We start from the raw sequence: 13,506 nt of genomic DNA, 5'->3' as shown, positions 1-13,506 counted from the left end.
CCGCTGGGGACGGTCACCCCCGCAAAGCGAACTAAACAGCTAACCAAGACTGTAAGCAAACGAGATGGCAGAAACGCGACCAAGATGGCGGCACTGGCACACCCGACGCCAAAAGGCACTCACACCCAGCCACCCAAGCACACCCAGGAGTTTCTTGCCCGGCTATACCACAGCCTACAGACAAAGCTCCACTCTAAGAGCCTCTACCTCGCCATGAAAGCAGCAATGGCGTGGATCCGGCCGTCTACACGGAGACGCCTGAGCGGTAATATACCACGGGCCTCCGGGCCGACCTACAGCCGGAGACAGGGCCGGGAAACAAAGTGGCGGGAAGGGGAGGAAGAGCCCCCAAACACTAACACCCCGCCTCGCACACACCGCGATGAGACCGCAGGGCCCACTCACCACTCAGCTACTCCAGAAACCGACTACCACAGAAAAGCGACCCCACGAACAAAGACACATGAGCTCTGACCTCATGCCAGCGACGGACAACTACGGAGCACCCCTCCGAAACGAAGAGAGGATGGAGCCCTACAACAGGCACCGGACATCTGGGGAACGATGAGGCCGCCCTGCAGAGGGGACGAGACCAAGCGAGATACCGGGCGCACACCGCTCATCGCATTGCAACAAATATGCACCCAGGCGCCCACGAGAGCACTAAGAGACGATGTAATCTCACCAAGCCGAGGTATTGGTTGACAGTACCACATATACTCGAGCAAAGACTTTATTTACAACCCAGTTTACTGGTACCAAGAGAGACACTGCTGTTTAAAATCTATTAGAGTAAATGTTTTGGTTTAGATTTTTAGTTATACTCGGTTAATTATAAGCTGTCTGCCTTTACCTAATTGTGTCTAACCCCACTTAACTGCCGGTGACGCAGCATACCCTAGTGGTGCCTTGCTAATTATTGGTGACTCCCACTAGTACCCTACTGACCCCAATGCCCAGTATCCCTCCAGCCATGAGAGTACACTGCTCCTATCCTACCATTAGACTTGGCAGCCTAAACCGTCCAGAAAAGGGCAACCGCGCAACCCGCACTAGATACCACTGACCCACAAAAGATGCTGGCACTACAGGGTAGGCCCTATCTGCGTTATTTTCATTTACGCCACCAGTTTAAGTTATAACCTAGTTGTTATTATATCTACCATCGAGTTACCTCACCATATGGCACATGCTAGACAAAACTCTACTCGAGATTACGCTCCTGTCTAAATATTTTTTAAATTATTCCGTTACACTCGTTAGTAATTCTGTGAAACGTTAATTTACTAAAACTGTGCAAATATATGATGTCTTTATAACCGCAAGGGCAACCAGCACAGTCACACCCAGCAATCTATGCACAAGCGTCCCTGCCCAAGCGCTCCCCATCTTATCTGAGCAGCATCCATCACACTACAGCCTCACAGCGAGGAAATACCAGTGCGTGAATAATCATATCAAGCTAAACCGTAATTATAATTATAAAAATGTGCATGCATTAACATACCCCATTTCTGTTTTCAAATGTTTAAGAAAAAGCGTGAGGATTGCCTTTGGGGTACCTCAGGGGTGTTGTTATCTTTTTTGCACGACAAAAATAAAGAATTTTAAAAAAAATTTTTTTTTAAAAAGACACAATTATAGTGCAGATGGTAAAAAATATGTCAATGATACAATAGCGTAAAGTCTGACCACTCACATGTAATGGGCAGTATGGAGCTCCTGACAAAGTCTGAAAGAGACTAAACGCGTTGAGCAGGCCCCGAGCCTAGAAGGTGTTTTCCGGCATCCGGTGTGACTATCGGTTCTATTAACCAACTTGTGGAGCCTGAGGAACTACTGCAGACTGGTACACATATTGATATATTTCAATTGTGCCATATTGTTTGTGAGTGTTATATTTTATTTAGATTTTTACTATTGTTAAATTAAAGTTTGCACTATGAATTTTTTTTCTCTTTTCTCCCTTTTCATGTGAGGGTTTCTGAGAAGGATCTTAAAACTTCTAAAGCAAGTTAACATCTGATTGACATTTTGTTTCCATGCAGACTGTGTGAGTCACAAACAGGGGAGGTGTGCCTGTGGCTCCATGGACAGAAACAAAAGTGATTTAACTCCTAAATGGAAGATAATTGAGCAGTGAGACTTCAGAGGCATGATCTATACACAAAAGCTGCTTCATTAAGCTAAAGTTGTTTTGGTACCAATAGTGTCCCCTTAAGGTCAATAATTAGGACCAATAGTGTCCCTTCTGGTCCTAATGATATCAACATCCCTTCCCCAAGAAAGGACCAGGGGATTCTTAGTCCCTTCTCCCATGGAGGTTGCATACTTCCACACTGATGACAATGATGCTGTTTGTCTGGATACATTGGTATGAAATGGTGTGCTCCATGGTCGACTTAAACAAGCAGAATATGTAACTTGGGGATCCTAGTGCTGGATTTTAGAGAGTTAACAGGACTAAACTGAATTAGATTAAGGACATTATGCCCATGAGTATTAGCATGCTAAAGCTTACAGGAGAGTAAAAACCAAATTAAACTAAAACACAATACTACTGAGAGTGAAATCATACAAAATAATGAGAATGGAATTCTGTGTTAGGTTTGGTAAAACCTCCGCCCGGTGCCTTCACCCTATGCCACATATGGGCCTCAGCAAAGGGTCTATGGCAGTGATGGTTCGGAGTATTTGAACTCTAGACTGTTGCAGGGGGCCCAACTCCAAGTGCCTGGATCTCTCACCGCCGTCCACCCATGCCCATAGTGGAGCCAATGCGTTGTATCCATCGATTCCTTCTCTCTTGACAGAAGGGTCACAGTCCCGAGAAGGCTTGAGAGAATGCACTCCTCGTGCATGTGGGCGGCGTGGTGAAGCCTGGTCCACGAAGGTCTCCAGCCCACAGGATGAACTGCTAGCTGTAAACTGCTCTGGAGTCGGTAAAGGTGTCTGCATGATGGGCTCGGCGCTGTTACTCCTCAATCTGAGCCAGAACTTCCGACAAATCTCGTTGAACCTAGCTCCAACGCTTTTAACCCAGCATTGGGTGTTCAGGCTCTCCAGAAACATGAAGAGCTACGATCAGCGGCCATCTTTGCGGCGTAGATTGTTGCTTTGGTAGAAAGGTCTTAGTGGGGACCGGGATCCCCCCCACCAGTCCAAAGGGGGGGGATGCTGGATTACAAACTGGTTGCTTCAGGCAATATGTCTTTGGCTGGGGGATCAGCTGCTTCTCCCAGCTCACAGGCCGCAGGCTTCAGTAGGCTGGTGGTCCAGGTATGTGAAATTTGCGTACCAGGCTATGGAGAACTGTACTGCAGGGGTGCATCTGCGATCTGCTTCAGTGTGTTTCTAGTCGTGGTAAGTTAGTTTTTATCAAGTGCTTAGTTTTGCGGGAGCTACACAAAATTGTGTCCAGCCATCTTAGAGGTCAGGCCCCGCCCCCTCCTTTACCTAGTTTGTTGCCCTCTCTACATATTTCTTGGATCGGGAGGTGCCAATTGGCTTTGCAGAGGCTGTAGTGACAGGTAGTGCCATAGTGACTGTGGATAGTCAGACTGGTGGAAGTTAAAGTGTAGAAATGTAGTTATGAATCAACAGCTTAGGGCTGTGCAGTTCATGCTACAGTTTTCCAGCCATGAGCCAGCTGGTGCAATCAGATAATTTGCCATACTTCTGAGAAAAGATTCTAAAACATGCCCCGTGAAAAAATGCCAACTCCCCCTCATCCCCCCATCAGTATTTAAAATAATCTAGTCTTTGTTGTACAGTGAAGTGAAAAAATTCCTTACGTTTACAATGCATCTAAACAATTTCAGTACTAGCACATCACAGCTTTGTTGCTATAAGTCCCAGGGTAGGATATAAAAATTGTTGGCACCATCAAATAATAGCGATTCACTATTTCCATTTTCCTTACATTGTTTCTGCAATGCTGGGAAATGAGCCATAGAGCAGCAGAAGGTGATTGCATATTAAGTTTGGAATAATGCCCCTTTCAGGTTTACAGAAATCCATTTCCTTCCATTAACCCATACATATCACTAATATTTTAAAAGCCGGAATAAACTAGCAAAAAAAAATTAATTATAATATATATAGCATATGAAAATTATATATGTATATTTGTGTGTGTGTGTGTGTGTGCAAATGTCTTTAAAGGGATTCTATAGTTTAAGGAATACAAATCTATTCCCCCTCCACCACATAAATGGTTAAAAAAAATGTATTTACTTACTGAATTCCAGTGGTGATGTCCCTCGGCAAAGGGTTGGCGCTCTGCCACCTCCGACATAAGGACCTATTGCATATACGCTGTGAACGCCGCAATGATTTCACTCACACTGGATGTCCTCATGGAGAGCGTGAGGACCTCCATGATCATTTAGGTGACCCAGAGTCTGGTGAACTTCCAGAAGCGCCTCTAGTGGCCGTCTGGTAGACTAGAGGCTGTCTTAACACTGCAATGTAAATATTGCAGTTTCTCAAACACTGCAATGTTTTACATTGCAGAACTAAGGGGAGCAGGGACACTGCACCCAGACCACTTCAATGAGCTAAAGTAATCTGGGTGCCTATAGTGTCCGTTTAAAAGGAATAATTAAAATGCTATGTGATCGAGGCACTCAAAGTACAAAAGGCAACAGATTTAATTGGAGAATCAGAACATAAACAGCAATATTTCAACCTCCAATGAGTTCTTTATCAAGCTCCATGTGTCTGTGAATGTATGGATCCATCTCCATATATATATATATATATATATATATATATAAAATCTGAATATTGTAACCATATATCTCCATAAAATCATCTCCATATTTAAATATGAACTGGTTATGGAAGTATATATAACAAGAGTAGGCAACATTCGGCACTACAGGTGTTGTGGTTTACATCTCCCCTGATGCTTTTCCAGTATTATGGCTGTAAGAACATTATAGGTGATGTAGTCCACAACATTTGGAGTGCAGAAGTTTGCCTACTCGTGATATATAAAATTATCTTTCTGAATGTTTGATTAAACTGGACATTGACAAAGTCATGTCTGTTTCTGAGTTCCTCCTAAATGTCTAAAACAAGGCAGCTGTAACACGATTTCAATTCACTGTGAGTATCCTAGTGTACACTGCTCTTCATGGGTCCTCCCTCTCTTAGTATGTATTGACTGCATACAATCAGAGCTACGGCATTCAAGGCTCCATAACGGGCAGTCAATCTCTATTTACATGGATAAAACAGCATAGGAATCCAATATCTTAAAACATATCTTGATATTGATTAAACTCTCTGGTAGGGATGTGCATGGGCAAAAAAAATTAAAATAAATCGGTGCGGTTCAAAACTTTGGCAATTCAGTTCGGGACTTCCGAAATTCAGGACTTCTTCGGCATTTCGGGACCTTGGCACTGTTCGGCACTTCCGAAATTCAGGACTTTGGCACTTCAGGACTTACCCTACCCCTAACCCTACTCCTAGCCCAACCCTAACCAAACCCCTACCCTAGCCCTACTGCTAACCCAACCCTACCCCTAACCCTAACTCTACCCCTACCACTACTCCTAACCCTACCACTACTCCTACCCCAACCCCTATCCCTAACCCTACCTGTTTTGCCACTTTTCAGAAGTCCAAAGCACTTCGGCACTTCCGAAATTCGGCACTTTAACACTTCGGAAATTTGACACTTCCGAAATTCGGTTCGGTTCGGCATTCCGAAATTCGGCACTTCGGCCATCCGGAAGCATCCGAATGTCCGAAATTCATCCGAATTTCAATTCGGACCGAACTGAATTGCACATGTCTGCTCTCTGGTTAATTCTGGATCATAGTTTTAATGGCTCCACAAGGTAACACTACGCTATCCATGTAACATGACTGCCACAATTAGTTAATGAGTTCATATTATGAAGAGTACAGAGTGGAATGAGATGGGTAACCTGATCAAACAGTAACACGTGTTTCTTGTTCAGTTCATGTAGCCAGCCTTCCTTTGAGATGAACCATCATATGATATTTTAATCCTCCTTTGAGACTGATAATTTGACTTTTTCTTGAAATTTTTCTACTGCCCCTGGTTCCATATACAGGTTTACAATATATCATCTGTGGCATTTTCATATGCTTAATTAATTATACAAAGGGCCGCCATCAGGGGGTGACAACCATAACGGTTATCACGGGCCCGGAGGCCCTGGGGGGCCCGGACAGCCGGGCCCCACGTGTAGCGGCGGAACTGCCGCCGGTGCAGTAGCACCGGGGCCCGCACGCTGATGGGGCCCATCGGGTGGCCCATGCACTTAGGGCCACCCAATGGGCCCCATATCTTCAGGGGCCCAGTCAGCGCTGTGGCCGTGGTATAGCGCAACCGGGCCCCTTTAAAAAAAAATGCCGCCACAGCGCAAGTGCTGCTGGGAGGAAGTGGTCACTTCCTCCCAGCTCACTCCACACGGGAGGAGCGCGCGTCCAGCAATGAAGAGGGAGAGCCAGCTGACTCCCAGTCCCATCAGCCCCAGCCTGCCACCCTCCTGCAAAGACAAGGTAAGAAACAGGAGAGTGGCTGGAAAATGAGCTGTATGTGTGTGTGTATGTCTGTCTATCTGTATGTATGTCTGTATGTGTGTATGAATGTCAGCGTATGTATGTATGTCTATATGTCATTATGAATGTGTGTATGTATGGATGTCAGTGTCTGTATGAATGTATGTATGCCAGTATGGATGTATGTCTGTATGTCTATCTGTATGCATGTCATTATGTGTGTATGAATGTCAGTGTATGTATGTCTGCATGTCATTATGAATGTGTGTGTGTATGTATGTATGGATGTCAGTGTCTGTATGAATGTATGTATGTATGCATGTCTGTATGCATGTCTGTATGCATGTCATTATGTGTGTATGAATGTCAGTGTATGTATGTCTGTCTGTATGTATGAATGTATGTATGCCAGTATGAATGTCTGTCTGTATGTCATTATGAATGTGTCTGTATTTCTTTATGCATGTGTGTCTGTATGTATGTTAGTATGTGTCTGTCACTATGTACGCCTGTGTGTCTGTATATGTGTGTATGTCTTAGTATGTGTGTGTCAGTATGTATGCCTATATGCGTATCAGTATGTGTGTCTGTTAGTATGTATCAGTGTATGTGTGTGTGTGTATCTGTGTCCTTTTGTATCAGTGAATGTGTTTGTGTCTGTGTGTGTATTCCTGTGGGCGGGATTTGGAGGTTTCTCTGTGGGCAGTTTTGGAGGCGGGCCCCCAGACCCTGAGCTCAGTTAGGGGCCCCTAAATTTCTGGTGGCGGCCCTGATTATACATATGATACATTAGAAAAATATATAGCTAATACAATATAGATAAGGAACACAACTACATTCTCACCATTACTAATATGCCCCTTAGTGTTTCAGTCTTACCCATTCCCCTCTTGTTCCACTCTCATACCTCCCAATGTTGAGAGTTATGTTCAACCTCTCCATTAGCATACACCGCCAACACAGGCTATATCATACGTCAACCTACTGTATGTGAAATGCATTTTTAATTTCCGATCTTTCCATAAACCATCTTAATATCTATGGCATGGGTCGTCAACCTGGTCCCTACCACCCACTAGTGGGCGTTTCAGGATTCCAGGTGGGCGGTAGGGATTTTCACATTTTCTGACAGATTGGGTGAGCGGGCAGGCGGGTGCGGGCGGGCGGAACCCCTGCGACCGGGTACCGCCATCACCACTTGTGGCCCCCGACCCGGGCGGCAAACTGTCGGGGCCGCATATGGAGGGGTCCATTGGGTGGCCCATGCTGTCAGGGCCACCTGATGGATGTGGATTGTGAGGGGGCCCGGTCAGCGCTGGGTGCTTTAAAAGCGCGACCGGGCCCCCTGTGATTACATCATCTCTGCTGGGAGCCCGCACAGAGAGAGCCCGTACAGGAGGAAGGAGGAGGAGGGAGTCAGAGTAGGAACTCTGACTCCCATCCACCTGAGCCACCACTAGACCCCAGGGAAAGTCACCCTCCTGCACCTTAAAGGTATGAAACAGGAGGGTGACTTAAATATAATGTGTGTGTTTGTTTGTGTATGTGTCTTTGTATGTATGTCTTGTGTGTGTCTGTATGTGTGTGTGTGTCTTGTCTTTGTATGTATGTGTTGTGTGTATGTGTCTTTGTATGTATTTATTGTGTGTGTCTGTATGTATGTGTGTCTTTGTATGTGTTGTGTGTGTGTGTGTCTGTCTGTATATATGTGTGTATGTATGTGTGTCTTGTCTTTGTATGTGTCTTGTGTCTGTCTGTATGTGTGTATGTGTCTTTGTATGTGTGTGTCTGTATGCATGTCTGTGTGTGTGTGCCTGTCTGTTTGTATGTGTGTGTCTGTATGCCTGTCTGTGTGCCTGTCTGTATGAATGTATGTGTGCCTGTCTGTTAGAGTTGGCTATAGTAGGTAATAGTAAGTGGGATACCTAGCTCAGCCTTCCTACTGGGCATTGCTATAAGGAAGGTTAAAACAAATTTTTAAAAAGGGGGAAAAAAAGGTGGGGAGGGGAATTGAGGAGGGGAGCTGACGCACAGATGAGAAATCATATTATGCGCAAACAGAGAAGTCATCTGAATATTACCGAAAGAGGAGATATTCGTTTGTTCCTAACGAAAATCGAACCAGATATCAAATATTTAATCTTGCAGCATCAACCTCAAGGATCTCATTAATCACAAGTAAAGCTAATTTCAATTTACATAAAAACATTATAAACATGCATTAATTGGAAATAAAAATCCCCCTCCTTTTGAAAAAATATTCTGCACTTGCGCAAAAACTGGTGGGCGGTAAGAAAATGTTTTCAGCCAAAAAGATGCATTAGTGGGCGGTAGTTAGAAAAAGATCTAAAGTAACTATATGGCCAGCTATATTTTGATTTATTCATCCAAAAAGAAAAAAAAAAAGTACAGATTGTACATAATTTAGTCAATTTATAATTGATTGCAGGGTTTTGAAAATGGAATTTCCAAATGTTTTCTTAATTAGTAAAGCTGGAAAAAAAACTAAATTGGAGAATAAATGTAAATCAATTTTTAGAGATTATTAAGACTCATTTAGACATAACGTACACCTATGACTTTATATATTTTAGTATATATGCCAATAATAAAAATGGTGCTGGCTTTTCACAGTAAAAGAAGTTAACATTATTAAAGCAACAGATTTTTTTGTGTATGAAAAGGTTGATATAATGCCATGTGTCCTTTGGAGCAAACTGCTTTCCAACATAATCATTAAAGCCATTGTGTATATATCGCAGGAACTGTAAACATCCAAAAACAATGGCAATAACAGGAGCTGTGACCTAAGTTTAAACCAAAATGAATTTAGCATCCTGCGTCTTCTAATTAAGAGACATTTGTGGCATTTCTAGTAGAGCTAAATATATGTCTAACATTACTGATGTGGAGGGACATATTTTGTTGGATGAACACAAGGCAAAAGGGGCTGCCCATTTTCCATGTTGTCTAAAGGGCCCCAAAGCAACCCAACTGAGTCCAATATTAATATGCCAGACTCAATTTAAATGTGATTTGTTGTGGTTATATTGTGTTTACTTACACACTATTTACTAGCACACTAATCCACAGATGCAGAGTAGGTCTGTTGGAGATAATGGACTTTTTTACTATCTATGTTATTTTAGCTTATTTTATTTCTGTATCTTATCCAGTAAAGTTTTTTCATTTACCTTTACAAAATTGGATATTATGAATTATTTAAAGGCTGGAGAGAAGTTATCCTGGTGGGGAGTCTGAAAGCCTGAATAAGCTAATTATTCACCTGCCATTGAAGCCAGAGCCAGCTCTATGTGGCTCTGCATACTGTGAGTGAACCATTACCCTCTATTGATTACTGTTCCTTTTAAAACAGTATCACACTATGTATATGTTTTTATTGTAGGACAATCAGGAGGTGTCTCATTCATCATACTAAGTATACCTGATTTGTGTATATTCTCTTTGCACCCCCTTATACCTTTCTTTTTCACTGTTGGAGATAATGCTAATCGATATTCTCAGCGCTTAGAAGATAATCCCCTTGAAATGTAACAAGGGTGCACACATTTAAAAATGTATCTTAAAAAACTGTAACAAAAAAACAGTATGAATGTCTCTAAAAAGTCCAAAGTCTGTTCAATTAACATATAAGTTCCTTTGGGGGAAAGTCCAAATTCTTATTGTAGCAAATGGGGACCCAAAAGTGTACTTGGAAATTCCTTAAGGCAAAGAGAGACAGAAATATAGTGTAACTCTATAACATTTATTGCCCCAGTACAGAAGAAAATCCCCCCCCAAAATAGGAACTCTTACAAAACAAATGTGGTACTTATCACTAAGGACTACGCAAAAGGCTCTTGTAGCTGCTCGTTCTCCTGAAGTCCCAAAGGATTGTCCGGTTCCCCAGAGGGGACAGCGTCTGCCTCGTGCACTAAGGTAGGCTGTCCGAAGATTTTTCAATGGAGAAACACTAAGAGTAGATCCGGCTTATTCCTAGAACCTGGTAGAAGAGGGTATGCAGCAGAGTTGAACCTCTAGCACCTTATCAACGCGTTTCGCCCTTCTTTTGAGGGCTTTTTCAAGATAGGTGCTGTAGACGTTGCTTGGCGGTTTTATACTTTACCGGGCAAGCTAATTCAAAATTCTTAGAGGTATATACGCTTATTCAAAACACTTATACACAAACAATAGCCTACAACAGTATTGTCTATACTGCAGTACATTTCAACTTGTATACACAATCATATCAAGAACTGCTGCCCAGTGCCATTGTAGTATTATTTTAAAATCAACTTATCATTACATATAAAATGCATATTAATTCCAAATATATTTAAAACCTATTAACAAAAATGCTATGTACATTTCTATATACAATTTAGGCACTCTTATGTTTTAACATTGATGTTTACAACATTTATCTATTGAGGGTAATTACATCAATTCATCCTTATCACTGCTGTCAATGCTTGATTATTTTGCAGACACTCTTAACCTGGAGACTTTGCTGTTTTCAATATTTATTGTCTCAAAGTATCAACTTTTCTAACTTTTCCCTAAATGAACCAAACTCTATAACAAGTTGCAACTCTAATAAAAGAAACACATATGTCATTCTTATATCAAATTGTTACCAAGAACCTTTTCTTTACGGCATGAACAACTACACTGTGGTCCTCCTATACCCCTACATTTTCATTACAGTAGTGACTCATGTTCCCTTCTAAGAGAATATATTTCAATTATTGATCGTTCGTGAGATTCATTGCATTCCACTCTGGAATAGGTGGATTTGTTTTTCTTAAAGGTATACTCCGATATCTGACAAAAACGAAGTCTGTAATATATAATATAACTAAAAATTCCTAAACAATTCAAAACTTATAGATGATCCAACTGCTGTCAATATGTATCTAGGAAGTAGGTTGTGACAGACCCATCCGGACTAAAAATACTGTGTTCGTCTGTTTTGCCGTTTGCATGAATTCCCTCATTCGTATGCCTTTATTAAGGGAATGTATTTGTTTGTCGACCGAAAATACCGAACGGACGGCCACCCAGAAGAGAAGTGTGCTTCTGGTTAACCTATTGATCCCAATTAGAACATTGAGGTTAACCACAGACACTTCTCAATTAAAACCGAAGACAGGGTGGTCGTCGTTAGTATGTCGACCACGAGGCGGTGGCCATTTTAACTATGCGAAAGCCCAGCGGTGTTCGATGATTATTTCATGGAACTCAAAACGGACACTTTTTCAACCGAACACCGCTGAAGCCATCAACCTCCCATTCTCAATCGACAGAAGCATACGAATACCGGCCGTTCGGGAGATTTAACAACACGAATGGACTTAACCCAGATAGTCGTCCCATGGAGTCAATCGCATACCGAAGAGCTATAACAGACTTTGACTCCATGGCGATTGAACTATGCGTATGGGATCTGAGCGCTATTCGCCAATAATATGCACTCAGATCCAGGCTATCTGGGGATGTGTTATACGAATGCAATATGTTCGGCAGTTATAAAGTTATAGATTTTAATGTGTTTTATAACTTTGAATTAAAATGGCGATGTGCCTCTGCTCAGGGAGATAATTGAATTACTTCCCAATTATCTCCCGAGCAGAGGAGAGGAAACTGTGATGCATGTTGGGAATATTGTGGGGATGTAAGTCTGAAATGTCCCCATGTCCTTCTGTTATTCCAGTCTCCCATTTGGTCCCCTAGGGGAGTGTCCACCAAGTGGGAGACCTGCATAAATACGGGCAGGTAGCCCACAGTAAACTCAGTTCGTGTTTTACCCTCAAAGCGGAGCTTGGTCTCGTTATTGGGGAGATTTTATTACCGGCGACTAGAGAGGGGGGATTGTGGTTCTAAATACCATTGATTATGGTATAGAATATAGAATTCTCAATGATCAACTTACTTATGAGCAAATAAAGGGGGATCCCACATCAGACACTAAAAAACTTTATTTAGCATATTAGAGAAAGGAAGATTTTTAAATATATTGAATAAGAAAGAATTAGAAAAACAGTGTTTTACCAATTACCGAAAATACATAAGAGCCTCACGAATCCCCCTGGAAGGCCCATCGATTCAGGGATAGGGTCCCTAACATGCAATTTGTCGCAGTATATAGATGTGATATTACAACACTTCGTAAAGAAGGCTAGGTCTTACCTAAAACACAGTGGAGACCTATTGAGAAATATAGAAGGTCTTAAATGTGAAAAAGACTAGCTGATGGTGACATGTGATGTTACATCGTTATACACTGTCATCAAACATGATTTGGGAATAAAGGCAGTAAGGAAAATCCTGTATGAGGATCCCACAATGCTAGTGGAACAGGTGGAATTCCTTATTGAATGTATAGATTTTATATTGAACAATAACTTCTTTTGGTATGGGAATGATATATACCTACAGGTTAACAGTAACGCTATGGGGACCAGGTTTGCCCTGAGCTATGCCAATATCTTTATGGCCCACTGGGAAAATGTGTTAATCTGGCAAGGCCACCAGTGGGGGGCGAACCTGGTCTTCTATAGACGGTACATTGACGATTGCTTTTTTTTTTACATTCTTTATTTTTATTGTGCACAAAATTAACAAGTAGCCTTGGCGCACCACAACAGCGACGCCTGGATGAATTGGCAGACATTTGCATTACAATGTGTGGCATTAGTTAGTCTGGCACATTTTTTGTTATTTATCAAAGATTAACAGTGTAGTTTACATTAAAAGAGAAATAAAAAACAGAAAACAAAAAACAACTAGGCTAGACACAATAAGCTTCTGTCAGTAAATAATGAAACAACAGGCTAGGCTAGCTGACAGCATGTGAATGATTAGCCAAGGTGAGTATTTCATGATGTGTATGCATATTAAATAGCTTAAAGTCTCGCTTTGTTAAGTATCAAGCATAACAGGCAAATAGAACATAGTGAGAAA

This window comes from Pelobates fuscus, chromosome 6 (assembly GCF_036172605.1).
Source record: "Pelobates fuscus isolate aPelFus1 chromosome 6, aPelFus1.pri, whole genome shotgun sequence".
Lineage (NCBI taxonomy): Eukaryota > Metazoa > Chordata > Amphibia > Anura > Pelobatidae > Pelobates > Pelobates fuscus.
Note: the sequence above shows the minus strand (reverse complement) of the source record.